The 16519-nt window shown below is 37.6% G+C and overlaps 1 long non-coding RNA gene across 2 annotated transcripts; it reads right to left on the bottom strand.

Annotated features, from left to right (window-relative positions):
- Positions 1 to 4173: 4173 nt before the first annotated feature.
- Positions 4174 to 10417, bottom strand: LOC125265227. 2 transcript variants are annotated; one of them, XR_007184231.1, is made up of 6 exons: positions 10082 to 10415; positions 9369 to 9415; positions 9031 to 9138; positions 8738 to 8930; positions 6977 to 7101; positions 4174 to 4754 (listed from the first exon to the last, which is right to left on the bottom strand). It is a non-coding gene; the product is annotated as an uncharacterized LOC125265227 (long non-coding RNA). The 2 variants fall into 2 exon arrangements; XR_007184232.1 differs by having other exon boundaries at positions 9031 to 9154; positions 9369 to 10417.
- Between the last annotated feature and the right edge of the window lie 6102 nt (positions 10418 to 16519).

The raw sequence follows: 16519 nt of genomic DNA, 5'->3' as shown, positions 1-16519 counted from the left end.
GTAACAGTTATAAACCTGTTAACATGTTTTTTTTGTGTGTGTAATTGTACTACTCTCCATGAGGGGGCAACAGTGAGCTATACTCTCAGGTATAAAATGAGTGTAAAGAGTAGAAGAAGTCAGATTCGTAATGGAGGGACTAAGCATGGCTTATGGCTCCAAACAATCATTGGTCCTGATTGAGAAACCTTGAGTTTTATGCTCAATCGGAAGTAAGCATTGTTTCTTTCTTTGTATTTATTGAATGTTTACTGGTTCATTTGTGTGTAGTTATTTTCCTAATGTGATTTATTTCATCTAATTTATAGAAGGACTCCACATTCTGTGGGATTTATCTCTTTATTCGTATGCCTGTTGTTTTTAACCCATGTCGGAAAGATGACGCTAAAATGGGATTAGAGGCAAGGAGTTGATTCAACTACAGTGGATCCTTAAACCGGATTCTGCCACTTGGGAATTGAGAGACTTTTTATTCGGCGTGGACTGATATTGACACTAAGGAGTACAGGTTGCACTTTTGGATGGCGTTCTTGGACATTGTTTTTCATGGACATTGATTCATAAGCTGTGGTGAAGGAACATTCATTAAGATTTTCATCTCTATGCTGCTGGTTATTGATTGGTGAAAAATGTATGTTTTGTGTATTGGGTATAAACGTGTTTGAAAGATAAAAAGATGTAAATGAATGAGAAACATTTATTTATTGTTTGGGTTTACTGATCACAGGGTTTTGTCAATGCTTGCCAAGTTAACAACATAAGTTCTTGATGTTCTGTTGTGCCTTAAACAAAGTCTAGTTGGTAGTTCCCTCCCTTTACAACAGATATATAATTAATACTTTTGTGTGATCAAAGTAACGGTTATATGTTTATTAATGTACATTGTTTGTTTTCAAATAAACTACTAGTGATAACTACAATTCATTGGGATAGGTCAAAACAACATATCGTAATTGATGTATTTTAAATATATAGATTATACACAATTTAAAATACTACATGTAAAATAATATTCTGTTTCTAGAGCAATCATATTTTTGAAACCGCAAATTCAGTAGATAAACTCAATAATATGCCACTAGAAACAACTAAAAAATGTCAGAAACGGTCCTGCCATTTTAAATCAATCTGAACTAATGTTACAGGAGATTGATTGCTGTAGACAGTGCTTTATAATTAATTATAGTAGGCTGTCATTAGTTTTGTCCTGCTAATTATTGTTTTATACCCATAAAAATAATTAGTAACTGACAGATAACAATCACCTGCTTTTTCCCATCATGGCTAATGTTAGGCGTGTTATCTTATCTTAAAAGCTAATAACATTTATTAATTAGCTTATAAAGACCACATTTAACGTTACCAAAAAAAGTTCAGTGATCCGTCAGATCCTGTAGGTCGGTTAGTATAGTTTACTGCTGAACAACTCCTTTTGTCGGTATGAAATAACACAGAAATTGAAAATTAATAGTTAGTAATCTTTAATCTCACTTCGAAGCTTGAAACTGTCAATCATAACGACATGCCCTGTTTCTAAATTGCTAGCTAAAATCAAAAAATCAAACGAACAATTAAACATATCAGCATGATAACAACTACCTTAAATTACCATCTTTCGGAAAAATTTATTGGAAGTGTAATTTTATTTGTTTATTTTGACTCAAGTCCTGTTCGTTTTCATGGAGAGGGTGGGGTTTATGATCTGTATTGGATCCAGCCACCAGGGGGCGATCAAAGAGCCCGCAGCTTCACTTTTCAGGATGTATGAGGCACACCCCGATGTTGACATAATTTTTGTGTGAATTTGTCAGTTTAGGTGCAAGACTTGAAAAAGAATTTGCGTGAGAGTATTTGCGCGCTTTGACGCGGCTCTCCATGTACGCGCTTCGGATGAGCGCACACACAAATCTCCTTACAGAGCGTGCAAGTTCTCTTTCGCGTCTTATGGATGAATGTTTAAATTGGCAAGGTTTAAAGGAGTTTAGTTTAAACAAAGATAGCAGCGTGAGATGTTCAGGTCTCACCTGCACTCGTGCGCTATCAATACCCGGGTGATGACAGCGTAAATGACTGGTCATAGAGCATTCGGACTATAGATGCATCGTCAGATTTGGGATGTACCGTGGTACAAGTGCGTGCCGAACCGTGGGTGGAGAACCGAAAGGTTCTATTTTTTACAGTGAACCGTTCCATCCCTAACAATTATTAACAAATTATTATTATTATATTATAATAATTATTACAAATCCAAACATTATCCTGAATGTGTATGAAAATGTGTGTGAAAGTGTACTGAAATGTGTCTGTGCATAAATACAATGTGCGATCAGTTTGCGCATCAATATAACAGACTCACGCGTGCTTAATGTACGACTTCTGTATGTCACCTCAATCATCTTTACTTTGATTGCAGTCCTCATCCATTAAAACTTTCATAGCAAGAAGCTGGTTTGCTTTATCCAGCTGAGAAACATAGTTTGCATATTAGGGGTGTTCCTGAATACTAAATCCGTATTCTGAAAGGCACAGGGGAAAAAAACGCAGTCTACGGAGCCCCGAAAGTGACATGGTTAGTCGTTTTCTAGCAGGAGCCTGTTACTTTGTAGTACAACAGGTTTCACTATACCACATAAAGAGAGTAAGGAGAGATGGTTGATAGGACAATTGTGAATGGTTTGCAGTTCCTGAGCGTCACTGACAAATATCTAATCTTGTGAACTGTGTAATAAGTACTGACACTCCCTAGTATACACACAGTATGTGTGATTGTGAATCTCAAAAGTGAAAGTAAAAATGCGCATTCAAAAGCAATTTCAATACTCCGCATAAAAGCAGCTTCAATATATTTTTTCCTCCCATCTCATTCGTTTTAGGGGAACCGTAGTACACGTCATTTCCTTTCCGAATACGGTATTCAGCTTCGGGCACATCCCTATTGCATATCATCTGGCCTCACCATTTCTGTCCCAAGGACATTTATGTATAAATATGCATAAAAATTTACTCTAAAATATATTTTATTATTAAGCAAAGTGTCCTGAACATTAATCTAACTGCAAATTTAAAATATATAATTTAAAACATTATTAAAAACTGCAGAGAATAGTAAAAAATAGCATTTGTTACATGTCCAAGCTATCTAAACCTAAAATGTATCATGAAATATAATCATTAAAATTATTCAGAAATCTTATTATTTTTGCGTTTTTGTGTTACTCCATATACCATCTATGCTAAACAAAAAGAAATTTCATAAGAAATCCATAATATGTTATATACAGTGGTGTGGTTCTGATTTTTTATTTTTTTGCATGTTTGTCACACTTTAATGTTTCAGATCATTAAACAAATTTAAATATTAATCAAAGATAACACAATTTAAAAACTGCACATTGTGTTTACTTAAGGTTTTTATTATGAAGGGAAAACAAAATCCAAACCCACATGGCTCTGTGTGAAAAAGTGCTTGCCCCCTAAACCTAATAACTGGTTGGGCGACCCTTAGCAGCAACAACTGCAATCAAGCGTTTGCGATAACTTGCAATGAGTCTGTTACAGTGCTGTGGAGCAATTTTGGCCCACTCATCTTTGCAGAATTGTTGTAATTCAGCCACATTGGAGGATTTTCGTGCATGAATCGCCTTTTTAAGGTCATGCCACAGCATCTCAATAGGATTGAGGTCAGGACATTGACTACACAGCAAAATCACTGGAGTAAAAAGAACACCCACAGTGTCAAATTTTACACCAGCAAAGTGTCTATATGTGTCCACACTATAGAGGGTAAATTTTACACTTTTGATAGTGTTAACTTTTTGACACCCTTTGAGTGTAAATTCAACACTCATTATCGTTAATTTTAAACCTAGTCAACACTATTTATTGTTGTTTCTGCACTACACCAGTGTTAGTACTCAATTACGGTGTTAAAAATGAACACTCTCCTTTTAAGATCAACACCAGTGTAATTTCAATATACCAAGGATGAGTGTTCAAAATACTGATTTATAATAGCACTTTTGGTGCTTTTAATATATTAAAAGCACCAAAAGTGCTATTATAAATCAGTATTTTGTATTCAGTATTGAGTATTTACATAGACCCCTAGGATTTATAGTTACAACAGTTACCATCTATTAGTGTTACCATCCCAATAATCAGATCATAAAGTTCTGCAATGAATACATTTTATTTTTCCTTTAACAGAGCTACACATTTCATTTAAGCCAGGGACAGGGCACTCAAACTACCCTGTACAATGACCTTGTTCAACAAACAAAGCTCATACCTGCTGCTTGCAGTCTATATGATGCAGCCGTACAATATAAAACAGTCTGTAAGCATAAAACAATCAAAAATCGAAGAGCTTCAAGTATCATCAAAAGCTTCACATAACATGACAGGTGCATTATGGAATACTCTGCAAACGTAACACTTAGTTCCTGTTCATGAGCTTGGCTCTCAGTTTCTTTCACCTTTGGACTTTCTTCAGTGGTGTCAACATCTATACTGTAGACTGTTGTCTGGAGGAATGTGTACACGTTGCTGAGAGCATCATCAGAGCTGAAAACGAAGTGCGCTTTAAAAAGTTCATCAAAGGCTGCCAACGACATGGTTCCCTTACATGGAATGAGCATCGGGTCAATCACAACGTAGTAACTGCTGATGGCCCACATGTGAGTTCCTGAAGCAAGGAGATATGGCTGGCGATGTCCCTCCAGTTTCTCCAAGTGTTCTTCTACGCTGCCGATTCACTGTAGGAAAAATTACATATCAAATTTACATAATACTATTCTTACTAGTTCAGGGTTTCTGCAAATATCATTAAAAGTAATTTAATGTTCTTTAAAGGGTTAGTTCAACCAAAAATGAAAATTCTGTCATTTATTTCTCACTCTCATATCATTTCACACCCGTAAGACCTTCGTTAAACTTCAGAACACAAATTAAGATATTTTAGTTGAAATCCGATGGCTCCGTGAGGCCTCCATTGACAGCAATGACATTTCCTCTCTCAAGATCCATTAATGTACTCAAAACATTTAAATCAGTTCATGTGAGTACAGTGGTTCAATATTAATATTATAAAGCGACGAGAATATTTTTGGTGCGCCAAAAAAACAAAATGATTTATATAGTGACCGATTTCAAAACACTTCTTCAGAAAGATTTGAAGCATAATGAATCAGTGTATCGAATCATGAATCGGATCGCGTGTAAAAAGTTGAAATCACATGACTTTGCCGCTCCGAACAGCAGATTCGACACGCTGATTCATTATGTTTCGATGCTTCCTGAAGCAGTGTTTTGAAATCGGTCATCACTAAACAAGTCATTATTTTGTTTTTTGCCACACCAAAAATATTCTCGTGGCTTTATAATATTAATATTGAACCACTGTACTCACATGAACTGATTTAAATATGTTTTTAGTACATTAATGGATCTTGAGAGAGGAAATGTCATTGCTCCCTATGGAGGCCTCACGGAGCCATTGGATTTCATCAAAAATATCTTAATTTGTGTTCAGAAGATGAACGAAGGTCTTACAGGTGTGGAACAGCATGAGGGTGAGTAATTAATGACAGAATTTAAATTTTTGGGTCAACTAACCCTTTAATGCCATAAACGACCTTAGCATTTTTTATGAACTTTTGAATTTTTCTTCATCTTACTGGAATTAAAACTAGGAATTGATAAGCATAATCGGAATCAGAATCGATAAAATTCAAAAGATACACAGCTCTATTAGTGAGCAGAAGAGACTTATTTAAAAATTTAAAAAAGTAATGACTTTTAATTCTATTTAAAGGTTAGTTCACCCAAAAAATAATGTCATTACTCAGCCTCATGTTGTTCTACACCGTAAGACTTTTCATCTTCAGAACACAAATTATAATAAAGTTATTTTTGATGAAATCTGATGGCTCCGTGAGGCCTCCATTGAAAGCAAAGCCACCGAACTTCAAGATCCAGAAAGATACTAAAAACATATTTAAATCAGTTCATGTGACTACAGTAGTTCTACCTTAATATTATAAAGTGACGAGAATTTTTTTTTTTTTTTTTGGTGCACAAAAAGTAAAGACTTTAACAATATCTAGAGATGGGTGATTTCGAAGCACTGCTTCAAATCTTTTTTTTTGAATCACTGGTTTAGAACACCAAAGTCACATGATTTCAGCAGTTTGACAAATGATCCGAACCACTGATTTGAAACAAAAGCTTCGAAGCAGTGTTTTGAAATTGGCTATCACTAGATATTGTTGAAAAGTTACTGTGACAAGCAGGGCGGGGTGAGAGCCGTGAGGGAACGACGCAAGGCCGGTGACATGAGCGATATTGAGCGTCAGCTGTACGTTGCACGGGTCTCTTATCTCTCACCGAGGAGCTCCAGAAGCATTAAAAAGGAGGAGCGATGACAGTGAAGGACGAGAGAGGATTAGGTCTGGACTTTAAGTTATGTTTTATTATGTTTGTGTGGGTGGCAGTTGTCCGTGAGGAACTGCCACCATTTTACTTTTGTAAAATGCCCCACCCTGCTTGTCACAGATGTTATTTTGTTTTTTTTTTGGTGCACAAAAATATTCTCGTCACTTTATAATATTAAGGTTGAACCACTGTAGTCACATGAACTGTTTTAAATATGTTTTTAGTACCTTTATGGATCTTGAGAGGTTCGGTGGCTTTGCTCTCAATAGAGGCCTCACTGAGCCACCGAATTTCATCAAAAATATCTTAATTTGTGTTCCGAAAATGAACAAAGGTCTTATGGGTGTGGAACGACATGAGGGTGAGTAATAAATGACATTATTTTCATTTTTGGACGAACTTTAAATAGAATAAAAAGTCATTAATTTTAAGACCCCTTTTTTCGTGAAATCTATTTAATGACTTTTAATGCTTTTCAGTGCCCCGTGGAAACCATGTAGTTTGTCTACCCACTAAAAATCACAAACTGTAGCCTGGCACATACCTTGTGAAATACAGCTAGATGGTTCATGACCTGAGCTGCGCTGATCTTCAGTTTTTTCTTTTTTAAATGTTGTGGTGGCAGGATATGCAGAAGCAGCAAAAAATATGTCATATCACTGTCCCACTCTAAAAAGAAAAAAAGTGGGGTTTTTTCCCCAATCCGTGCATCATTCATTCACTCATTTTTCTATATAAAACCAAAAATCAAAAAAAAAAAATAATAATAATTTTATTTTCCTTTTTAAATCCAAAATGAAAAAAACTGATAACGAGCCCTTAAATTACATTTTGGTTTTCTCACTGGATGCAAGTGGCTTACCGGAAGTGAATGTTACGCGCGCAAGGAAAGCATCAAAGCGAGTGACATGGCCGGACTGAAGTAGTTAATAATACATATTCTAAAATACAATAGTTAGAAAAATATGAGACTAAATAATTAATAAATATAAATGTGCATAAACATATACAATAAATGCAATGTAAAAGCTAAGGAAACTGAATCATCATATAGAATATATAAAGTTGCTAAAAATAGTGGCCATATATAGTGTTTATGCAAAAGTAACTAGTTATTATTATTATTATTATTATTATTATTATTATTATAGCTACATGAATTATTGCACTTATTGAAAAGTCACATTTTTGTTAGGGCAATATATTTATATTGTCCCTTAAAACTGTACTAAAATTTCGTATTTCGCAAGATCAAAAGCTATGGAAGCCCGTTTCCGCCACTAAATAAAAAATAAAAAGAGTAACTGCGACTTTTTATCTCAGAATTCTGACTTTTTTCTCACAATTGCGAGTTATAAAGTCAGAATTCTGTCATATAAACTCGCAATTGTGTGATAGTCAATTCTTTGAGAATTTTTTTTCCTAAGTCAGAATTGACTCTATATCATGCGATTGCAAGTTTATATCGCAGAATTCTGACTTTATAACTCGCAATTGTGAGAAAAAAAGTCAGAATTCACAGATGAAAAAAGTCGCAATTACTTTTTTATTTTTTATTTAGTGGCGGAAACGGGCTTCCATAGCTTTTGATCTTGCGAAATACGAAATTTTAGTAGTTTTAAGGGACAATATAAATATATTTCCCTAACAAAATATCTTTATTAATTCATGCATTTTATTTAATTACATGAATTAATAAAGATAATGTGACTTACTTTTCAATAAGTGCAATAATTCATGTAGCTATAATAATAATAATAATAATAATAATAATAACTAGTTACTTTTGCATTAACACTGTATATGGCCAATATTTTGAGCAACTTTATATATTCTACATGATGATTAAGTTTCCTTAGCTTTTAAATTGCATTTATTTATTGTATATACGTTTATGCACAATTATATTTATTAATTATTTAGTCTCATATTTTTCTAACTATTGTATATTAGTATATGTATTGTTAACTACTTCAGTCCGGTCATGTCACTCGCTTTGACGCTTTCCCCGCGCGCGTAACGATCACTTCCGGTAAGCCACTTGCATCCAATGAGAAAACCAAAATGTAATTTGAGGGCTAGTTATCCGTTTTTTCCATTTTTAATTTGAGCACAAAATTGAAAATCAGAAAACGAGTTGTTTTCTGTTTTTTTCATTTTGGATTTAAAAAAGAAAATTAAAAAAAAAAAAAAAAAAAAAAAAAATTTTGGTTTTATATAGAAAAATGAGCGAAAGAATGATACACAGATTTTTTCCCCCTCCCTTTTTTGTATTGTTGTCACACGAGTGCTCTGAAATTAATACCTGGGTGATCTTCTGAAGATTCATCATGATACTGATTCCTGGCAGACTTCAGCAAACTCTGGAGCACTGAGGTGGTAGTAAGGTCAAGGTTCTCTGCTTCTCTGATCACCTTTTCCTTATAGAATGTAGGCCACTTCTCCAGCAGTTTGAAAGCTGTTTGTGGACCAAAGAGGAGTCTAAAACCTTGAGCTATCTGCAGAAACACAAACAAAAACTTCATATTTCTGACAATCATATACTAAGTTCAGAGATATTAACTGTAATTGAAAAAAAAAAAGGATGCCAATACTTACCAGATCTTTAGTGGAAACACTCTGAGGATGGTGTGTGATTCATCAGGAAGGATTGTAGATGGGTGATCACCAGTCAACTTCTAAGGATGACAGCAATATCTTTCTACCCTGTTTAACAAATGCACTTACCAATAAATAAATAAATAAATAAATAAATAAATAAATTGTATGAAAGATATTCACAAAATTTATATATACAATACTTTTACAATACATTTCTTGTGCAGAATTCATAATAATCATATTCCTTTATAGGACTTTAACACACTTAAATATCTAACTTCACATGGTTATGTTAGCCTCATGGCAACTTTACAGATAAAAAAAAAAATACTTACCTGAAGAAGAAAATTTTAAAAGTAGTGTCTCATGATCCAGTTGGTTCCTACACAAGAGAACGTACATCAAATGTATTGTTAAAATAAAGTAAACGCCATCAGAGGTATTTTATTAGTTTATGTGACACTTATCTCCAATGATAATAAGTGATTAACGTTGACGTTGCTGAATATCGCGCGCTAATAATAGATAGCGCGCGATATTACACAAACAAAACCCCGGAAATAGCTGCCCAATAAAACTTTAAAATCTCTCTTACTCGAGATGAAAGCGAGTGATAGAAAATTGTCTCAAATAACTGTAATTTTATATTATTGTTGGAATCATCCCTCAGGCCGGCTTGGACGCCTCCGTGGCAGAGCCGTTGAAAAAGGCCTCTGATCCATGGGCTAACGTTATGTTCAGCCTGCAGGCCGTATGTTCGACACACCTACCATATCAACTACTCCGATAAACTTCATGTTTGCACAAAAAGAGCCATATAATGCAAGCACAGAGTAAAACGCTTTCCTTGAGACTTGAACTTATTTGTAACAGACAGGAGCAATATTTAAAACCGCTTCAGATGGCGCGCACCCGCCTTGTGTAACGAACAAGGACAAATACATAATTTGCGCGTTAATACATCCCCGTATGTAAAAACTAACACTAAATTAATAATTTTGATAGAAGATGTCCATTAAACGCAAACTTTAAAGTAGCTTTAACTCACCAGTTGTCGTTTCTCATCCTCCGCATGGCACGAGAAAATGGCGTCTGGAAAAATCTTTCAGCGAGATCGCTGAATAAATGCCCGGATGTTGCAAATAACACCAGGGGGTGTTGGATACCTGTAACTCTGTGATAACACTGAAGCAAACAAGCTTTTAACACACTGATAGTGTTAATTTCTCTAAATTTTACACTATAACTTCAACACTTTACTCTAAATTGGCTTAACACTTGAAATTTAACACTGATGAATTTGCTGTGTAGGCCACTCCAAAGTCTTAATTTTGTTTTTCTTCAGCCATTCAGAGGTGGACTTGCAGGTGTGTTTTGGATCATTGTCCTGCTGCAGAACCCAAGTTCACTTCAGCTTGAGGTCACGAACAAATGGCCAGACATTGTCCTTCAGGATTTTTTGGTAGACAGCAGAATTCATGGTTCCATTTATCACAGCAAGTCTTCCAGGTCCTGAAGCAGCAAAACAGCCCCAGACCATCACACTACCACCACCATATTTTACTGTAGGTATAATGTTCTTTTTCTGAAATTATGTGTTACTTTTACACCAGATGTAATGGGACACACACCTTCCAAAAAGTTCAACTTTTGTCTCATCAGTCCACAGAGTATTTTCCCAAACATCTTGGGGATCTGGCAAAACTGAGACGAGCCTTTATGTTCTTTTTGATCAGCAGCGGTTTTCGTCTTGGAACTCTGCCATGCAGGCCATTTTTTCCCAGTCCTTTTCTTATGGTGGAGTCACGAACACTGACCTTAACTGAGGCAAGTGAGACCTGCAGTTCTTTGGATGTTGTTGTGTGGTCTTTTGTGACCTCTTGGATGAGTCATCGCTGCACTCTTGGGGTAATTTTGGTTGGCCGGCCACTCCTGGGAAGGTTCACCACTGTTCCATGTTTTCACCATTTGTGGATAATGGCTCTCACTGTGGTTCGAGTCCCAAAGCTTTAGAAATTGCTTTATAACATTTTCCAGACTGATAGATCTCAATAACTTTCTTTCTAATTTGTTCCTGAATTTCTTTGGATCTCAACATGATGTGTAGCTTTTGAGGATCTTTTGGTCTACTTCACTTTGTCAGGCAGGTCCTATTTAAGTGATTTCTTGATTGCGAACAGGTGTGGCAGTAATCAGGCCTGGGTGTGGCTAGAGAAACTGAACTCAGGTGTGATAAACCACAGTTATGTTTCAACAGCGGAGGGTAAGCACTTTTTCACCCAGGGCCATGTGGGTTTGGATTTTGTTTTCCCTTCATAATAAAAACCTTCATTTAAAAACTGCATGTTGTGTTTACTTGTGTTATCTTTGATTCATATTTAAATTTGTTTGATGATCTGAAACATTAAAATGTGACAAACATGCAAAAAAATAAAAATCAGGAAGGGGGCAAGCACTTTTTCACACCACTGTAAAATACACATTTTAGTCATGTCCCCAGGTTTTCACTCAGTCCTGTTACCCTCACACATTTCCCCCTCTAAAAAACTTGGAACATTCCACAAGACGCAATTTCCTGTTGAAAATGTATCATCTCAGGGTATCCGCGGGGCATTAAAAAGCATTAAAAGTCATAAAATGGATTTTGCGAAAATTAAGGCCTTAAATGGCATTGAAAAGCATTAAATTTCATTTCTACAGGCATTAAATTTTTAGATAGTTTTGAAGAAAAAGAATACTACCAGTTTATTAAAAAGAATACTACCAGTATAGAAACATTGCTAAGATATGGAATATGTTATCTATTTCTGATGCAGAAAAGTTAGTTCATGCTTTCATGACGTCTTGACTAGATTACTGTAATGCATTATTAGCTGGTTGCCCTGCTTCCTCAATAAACAAGCTACAATTAGTACAAAATACAGCTGCTAGAGTTCTTACCAGGTCAAGAAAATATGATCATATAACACCAATTTTATCATCTCTACACTGGTTACCCATTAAGTTCCGTATCGATTATAAAGTATTGCTAATGACCTATAAGGCTCTAAATGGTTTAGCTCCTGTGTACTTAACTGATCTTCTATCGCCCTACAATCCTTCATGCTCTTTAAGATCACAAAACTCTGGACTTCTGGTTGTACCTAGGATATCTAAGTCCACTAAAGGAGGGAGAGCGTTTTCACATTTGGCTCCGAAACTCTGGAATAGCCTTCCTGATAATGTTAGGGGCTCAGACTCGCTCACCCAGTTTAAATCTAGATTAAAGACGCATCTCTTTAGCCAAGCATTCACATAATGCATCTCATATCAGATCAATTGCACATGACTATCTTTGCTTAATGTTATGAACAGCAGCTACGCTAATTATTCTCCATTTGCTTTTCTGTTTTACCTCGGGACACTCGTCCCATGGTGACTAGAGAGGACATCAGCTTCAGTTTGGATCCAGCCTCTTAAGAAGACCTCAGATGACCAACACCTATGAAGAGACGGCGCCAACTCCTGCGAGGATTTCAGAAGACGCATTCATCTGGATCAACATGAACATTGCACAATTTCTATATCCTAATTATTGTTAATATAATTCATTTTTCCAGGAGCTCATTGCTTCTACGTTCAGTTAAACTGCTAACAGTCATTGTAAAATTAATTGCCTAAATTATTACATTATTTGCTAACTGCATTCTTTAAATTGTGATGTTGACATGCATTCTCTGTAAAGCTGCTTTGAAATGATATGTATCGTGAAAAGCGCTATACAAATAAATGTGAATTGAATTGAAAATGTGAATTTATTTTGAAAAAAGCCTAAATAATTAATAACTTTGATTTGCTGTCGCAAAATATGTACATTGGTGTGATACGCACACAGAACCAGTTTGGTAATTGTCTCCGGCTGGTGCAAAATTGCTGTAACGCCGGTTTGGATAGCAGTGGGCTGGGACCTGGAGACAGAAGGCTGCATCAGTGTTGCCAACTTAGCGCCTTTTCAGACATCTTTGAGGCCCCTTTTGCAACTTTTTTGTGACAAATATAGCGACTTGTTAACCTAACGGCTCTGACCTGATCTAGCTTCCGAGACCCACCGGTACTGCCGCACGAGCGCGAGATCTTGCTTTCCTGCCGCAGGCGCAAGAAAAGACGGTCCAGAGAGGCCGTTCAGCGTTGAGGATGTGCGCTCTGTCAGAGAACAAATAAAATAGATACTATTGCTTCTAACTTGAGTGATCATTTTACGTGTACATATAGCCAAAATCACAGCAAATGTCTGTCTTATGTGTATGGTGATTTTGTCAGACAACGTCTCGATTAACATGTCAGGACTCGAACTTTACTTTCCTGACCGGACTAGGACCTGATTAAAACGATACCAAAAAAAAAAACAACAAAAAAAAAAAAACAGCAACTTGGGAATCACCAAAACGCGAGTATGACTGATTTGATTACATTTAGTGTTAGTGGCGATCGCTAGTGGATAATAATAGGCTGTATAATGTACTGACGAAACGCTGCAGTAAAAATTAAAAAAAGGCCTACTGCGGTAAAAATGTGGAGTTTTTATAACTGGATAGTGGTAAGCAAAACCACACAACCAAGAATGCTGTTTACAGGCTACCATCACGATTAAAAACGTGACACTGATTTCATAAAACAGTTCAATTAACTAACAAGTAGTTAATATTTAAGCCACTTAATGTTACATTTTAGAAGGAACATTGACTGTTTTTGTTCTATTTTAGAAGCAAAAATAGTTTCAAAGATCACAGCAGTACGAAAGCGCAACACTCAGCCTTGTTTTCATTACTGAATAGTTCAGCGTTTGAACGAATCGGTTGAGTCAAAGATTAAATGACCCATTCATAATCAACTGCCTCATTCTTGAAAGAATCAGCCATTTGAATGAACGAATCAATGACCCACTCATTAAGATGGTTACTTGCCGCCACCTACTGGTGGTTTAGTTTAATTTTTAAAATATAACATTTCATTTTTGTATTTTCAAAAAATATTTAAAACAATCCCATAACATTAATTAATGCAGTTGTAATCAATCAAAAATATGCAGATTTGCATATGTCAAAGCTGCAATATTCTGATAGAATTTATATTTCAGTCACCATTTCATATTGTCTGACAACAAAACCAGAAAAAAATATGAAACAATTTTATTGGGAATTTGGCTGTATTAAAATATATTATGTGAGCAAAAGGTAGCAGCAGAGAAGCAAACAAATGTAAAGGGCTGACACTTGGCAGAATGCGAATGCAACAATGATATGATGAATATTCTAATTGCCATAGGTCGTCATCTATCAACATTTAACGGCATATATATGGCATTAAAAAATGTAAAAAATGGCATTAAAAAGCATTAAATTAGATTTGATGAAACCTGTAGAAACCCTGCATCTGGATCTTAAGCAGGCCATGAGAAGACCAAAAGTAAGTTTTCTCATTTTAATTTCTGTATATTTGATGAAATTGTAATTGTGAATGAGAGAGTCAATCTCAATGTACTGTTCTGTTACCTAAATTAATTCTTAGATGTTATTTGCTTATTTTAAAAATATTATCTTTAGATATGTCACTAGTATTTGCTCAGTGTCCTCATGCTATTAGCATGTACGCCATGTGGCCATATGTCATGTATATAAACATTTTTGCTTAAAGGTGCCAAAGAACATGTTTTTAAAAGATGTAATATAAGTCTAAGGTGTCCCCTGAATGTGTCTGTGAAGTTTCAGCTCAAAATATTTTTGACCCCATAGTTTTATTTTTTTAATTAATTTTTTAACTGCCTATTTTGGGGCATCATTATAAATGCGCCGATTCAGGGTGTGCGTCCCCTTTAAATCTCACATCCAGACGTTAATACTGGCTGCCCTTGTCTAATGCTTTGAACATGAGCTGGCATATGCAAATGTTGGGGGCGTACACCCCGACTGTTACGTAAAAGTCGGTGTTATGTTGAGATTTGCCTGTTCTTCGGAGGTCTTTTAAACAAATGAGATTTATATAAGGAGGAGGAAACAATGGAGTTTGAGACTCACTGTATGTCAATTCCATGTACTGAACTCTTGTTCCCTTTCGATACTTCACTCGTACTGCGTATGGGGAAAAGTCTCCCTTTTTCCCCGTCACTGAAGCCTTTTTCAATAACGCAGTGTAACTGCATCGTCATTGGTTCACTCATGAGAATTTGTTGAACCAATGACGGCGCGGCATAGCTGCGCGACCTATGGCGAGAAAGCGTGCGAATTTTCTCGCCGAAAGGGGCGGGGTTTAGTGCTATATAAGCGGGCGTTTCGCCATAGGAAACCAGTCCTTTCTCCTTCAGCGACGACTACACATCTCTTCGCTGATCTCCGCGCTGAAGCCGAAGAAGCTCGCCGCCTGGAAGAAGCAGCTCTCGCCGCCGTTGAAGAGGCCCCGCAGCGGACCCAGCTGAGCCGCCGGACTACGACAGCGCCGGCGCCCTCGTGGACTACTGCCCCGAGCGCCGTCTTCTAGACGCCCGCCGCCTGCTTCCCGTTCCGGCCGCCGCCTCAGCGTCAGTCCTCAGGACTACCTCCACCCTGGCTTCGCGAGCCTACGCCTCTGCAGGCCAAGCTGCCTCGGCGCTCCACACTATGGCGATCTTCCAAGTGTTTCAAGCCAAGCTTCTCCGCTCTATGGACGAGTCCGGCTTTGATGCATCTGCCTTCAGGGACCTCCGCAGCGCCACTGACCTAGCCCTGCAAGCCACGAAGGCCACAGCCCAGGCCATTGGAAGGTCCATGGCCAGCCTGGTGGTTTTAGAGAGCCACTTATGGCTCAACTTGACTGAGATCAAGGACGCGGATAAGATGGCCTTTTTAGACGCCCCTGTCTCGCCCTCCGGTCTCTTTGGGTCATCGGTAGAGGGTCTCACCGAGCGATTCACCGCAGCGCAGAAGTCGTCTCAGGCCATGAGACACTTCCTGCCAAAATGCTCCAGCTCCGCATCTGCTTCAAGCCGACCCAGGCCTGCGCCGGCTCAGCAGAGCAAGCCTGCCCCCTCTGCCTCCCAGGCAGCACCGCCAAAGGAGCAACGCCAGCGCTCTCGCTCTGCCAGACGCTCCTTCCCGAGACACCAGGGACCCCGGCCCAAGATTGCGCTGGACCCTGTGACGCCTAAGTCATCCTGATTTAAGAGGAAGGAAGAGGACGGGGGAATGTCTCGCTGCGGCCGGACCACCCCCAAAGCTCCTTTGCGCAGTTTCCCCTCCGCCTCGTTCACATCCGGGCGTGGGAATGATGCTCAGTGTTACAGATGGGCCCACAAATGTTGCGTCCACACAAACCGCCGTTTTCACGGCGAACACATTTTTACCTTTTCTAATAAAGGGCAAATTTCCTCTTCCACTCCCCTCGGTGCACAGCCCCCCCTCAGGCGGGCTGTCAGCCGATGTCATTCAACCTCTTGCCACCCGGGTCAAGGCTTGGCGGGCCATCCCCGGGCTGT

The sequence above is a fragment of the Megalobrama amblycephala genome, linkage group LG3 (assembly GCF_018812025.1).
Source record: "Megalobrama amblycephala isolate DHTTF-2021 linkage group LG3, ASM1881202v1, whole genome shotgun sequence".
Classification (NCBI taxonomy): Eukaryota; Metazoa; Chordata; class Actinopteri; order Cypriniformes; family Xenocyprididae; genus Megalobrama; species Megalobrama amblycephala.
Note: the sequence above shows the minus strand (reverse complement) of the source record. Positions and strands in the feature narration are given on the sequence as shown.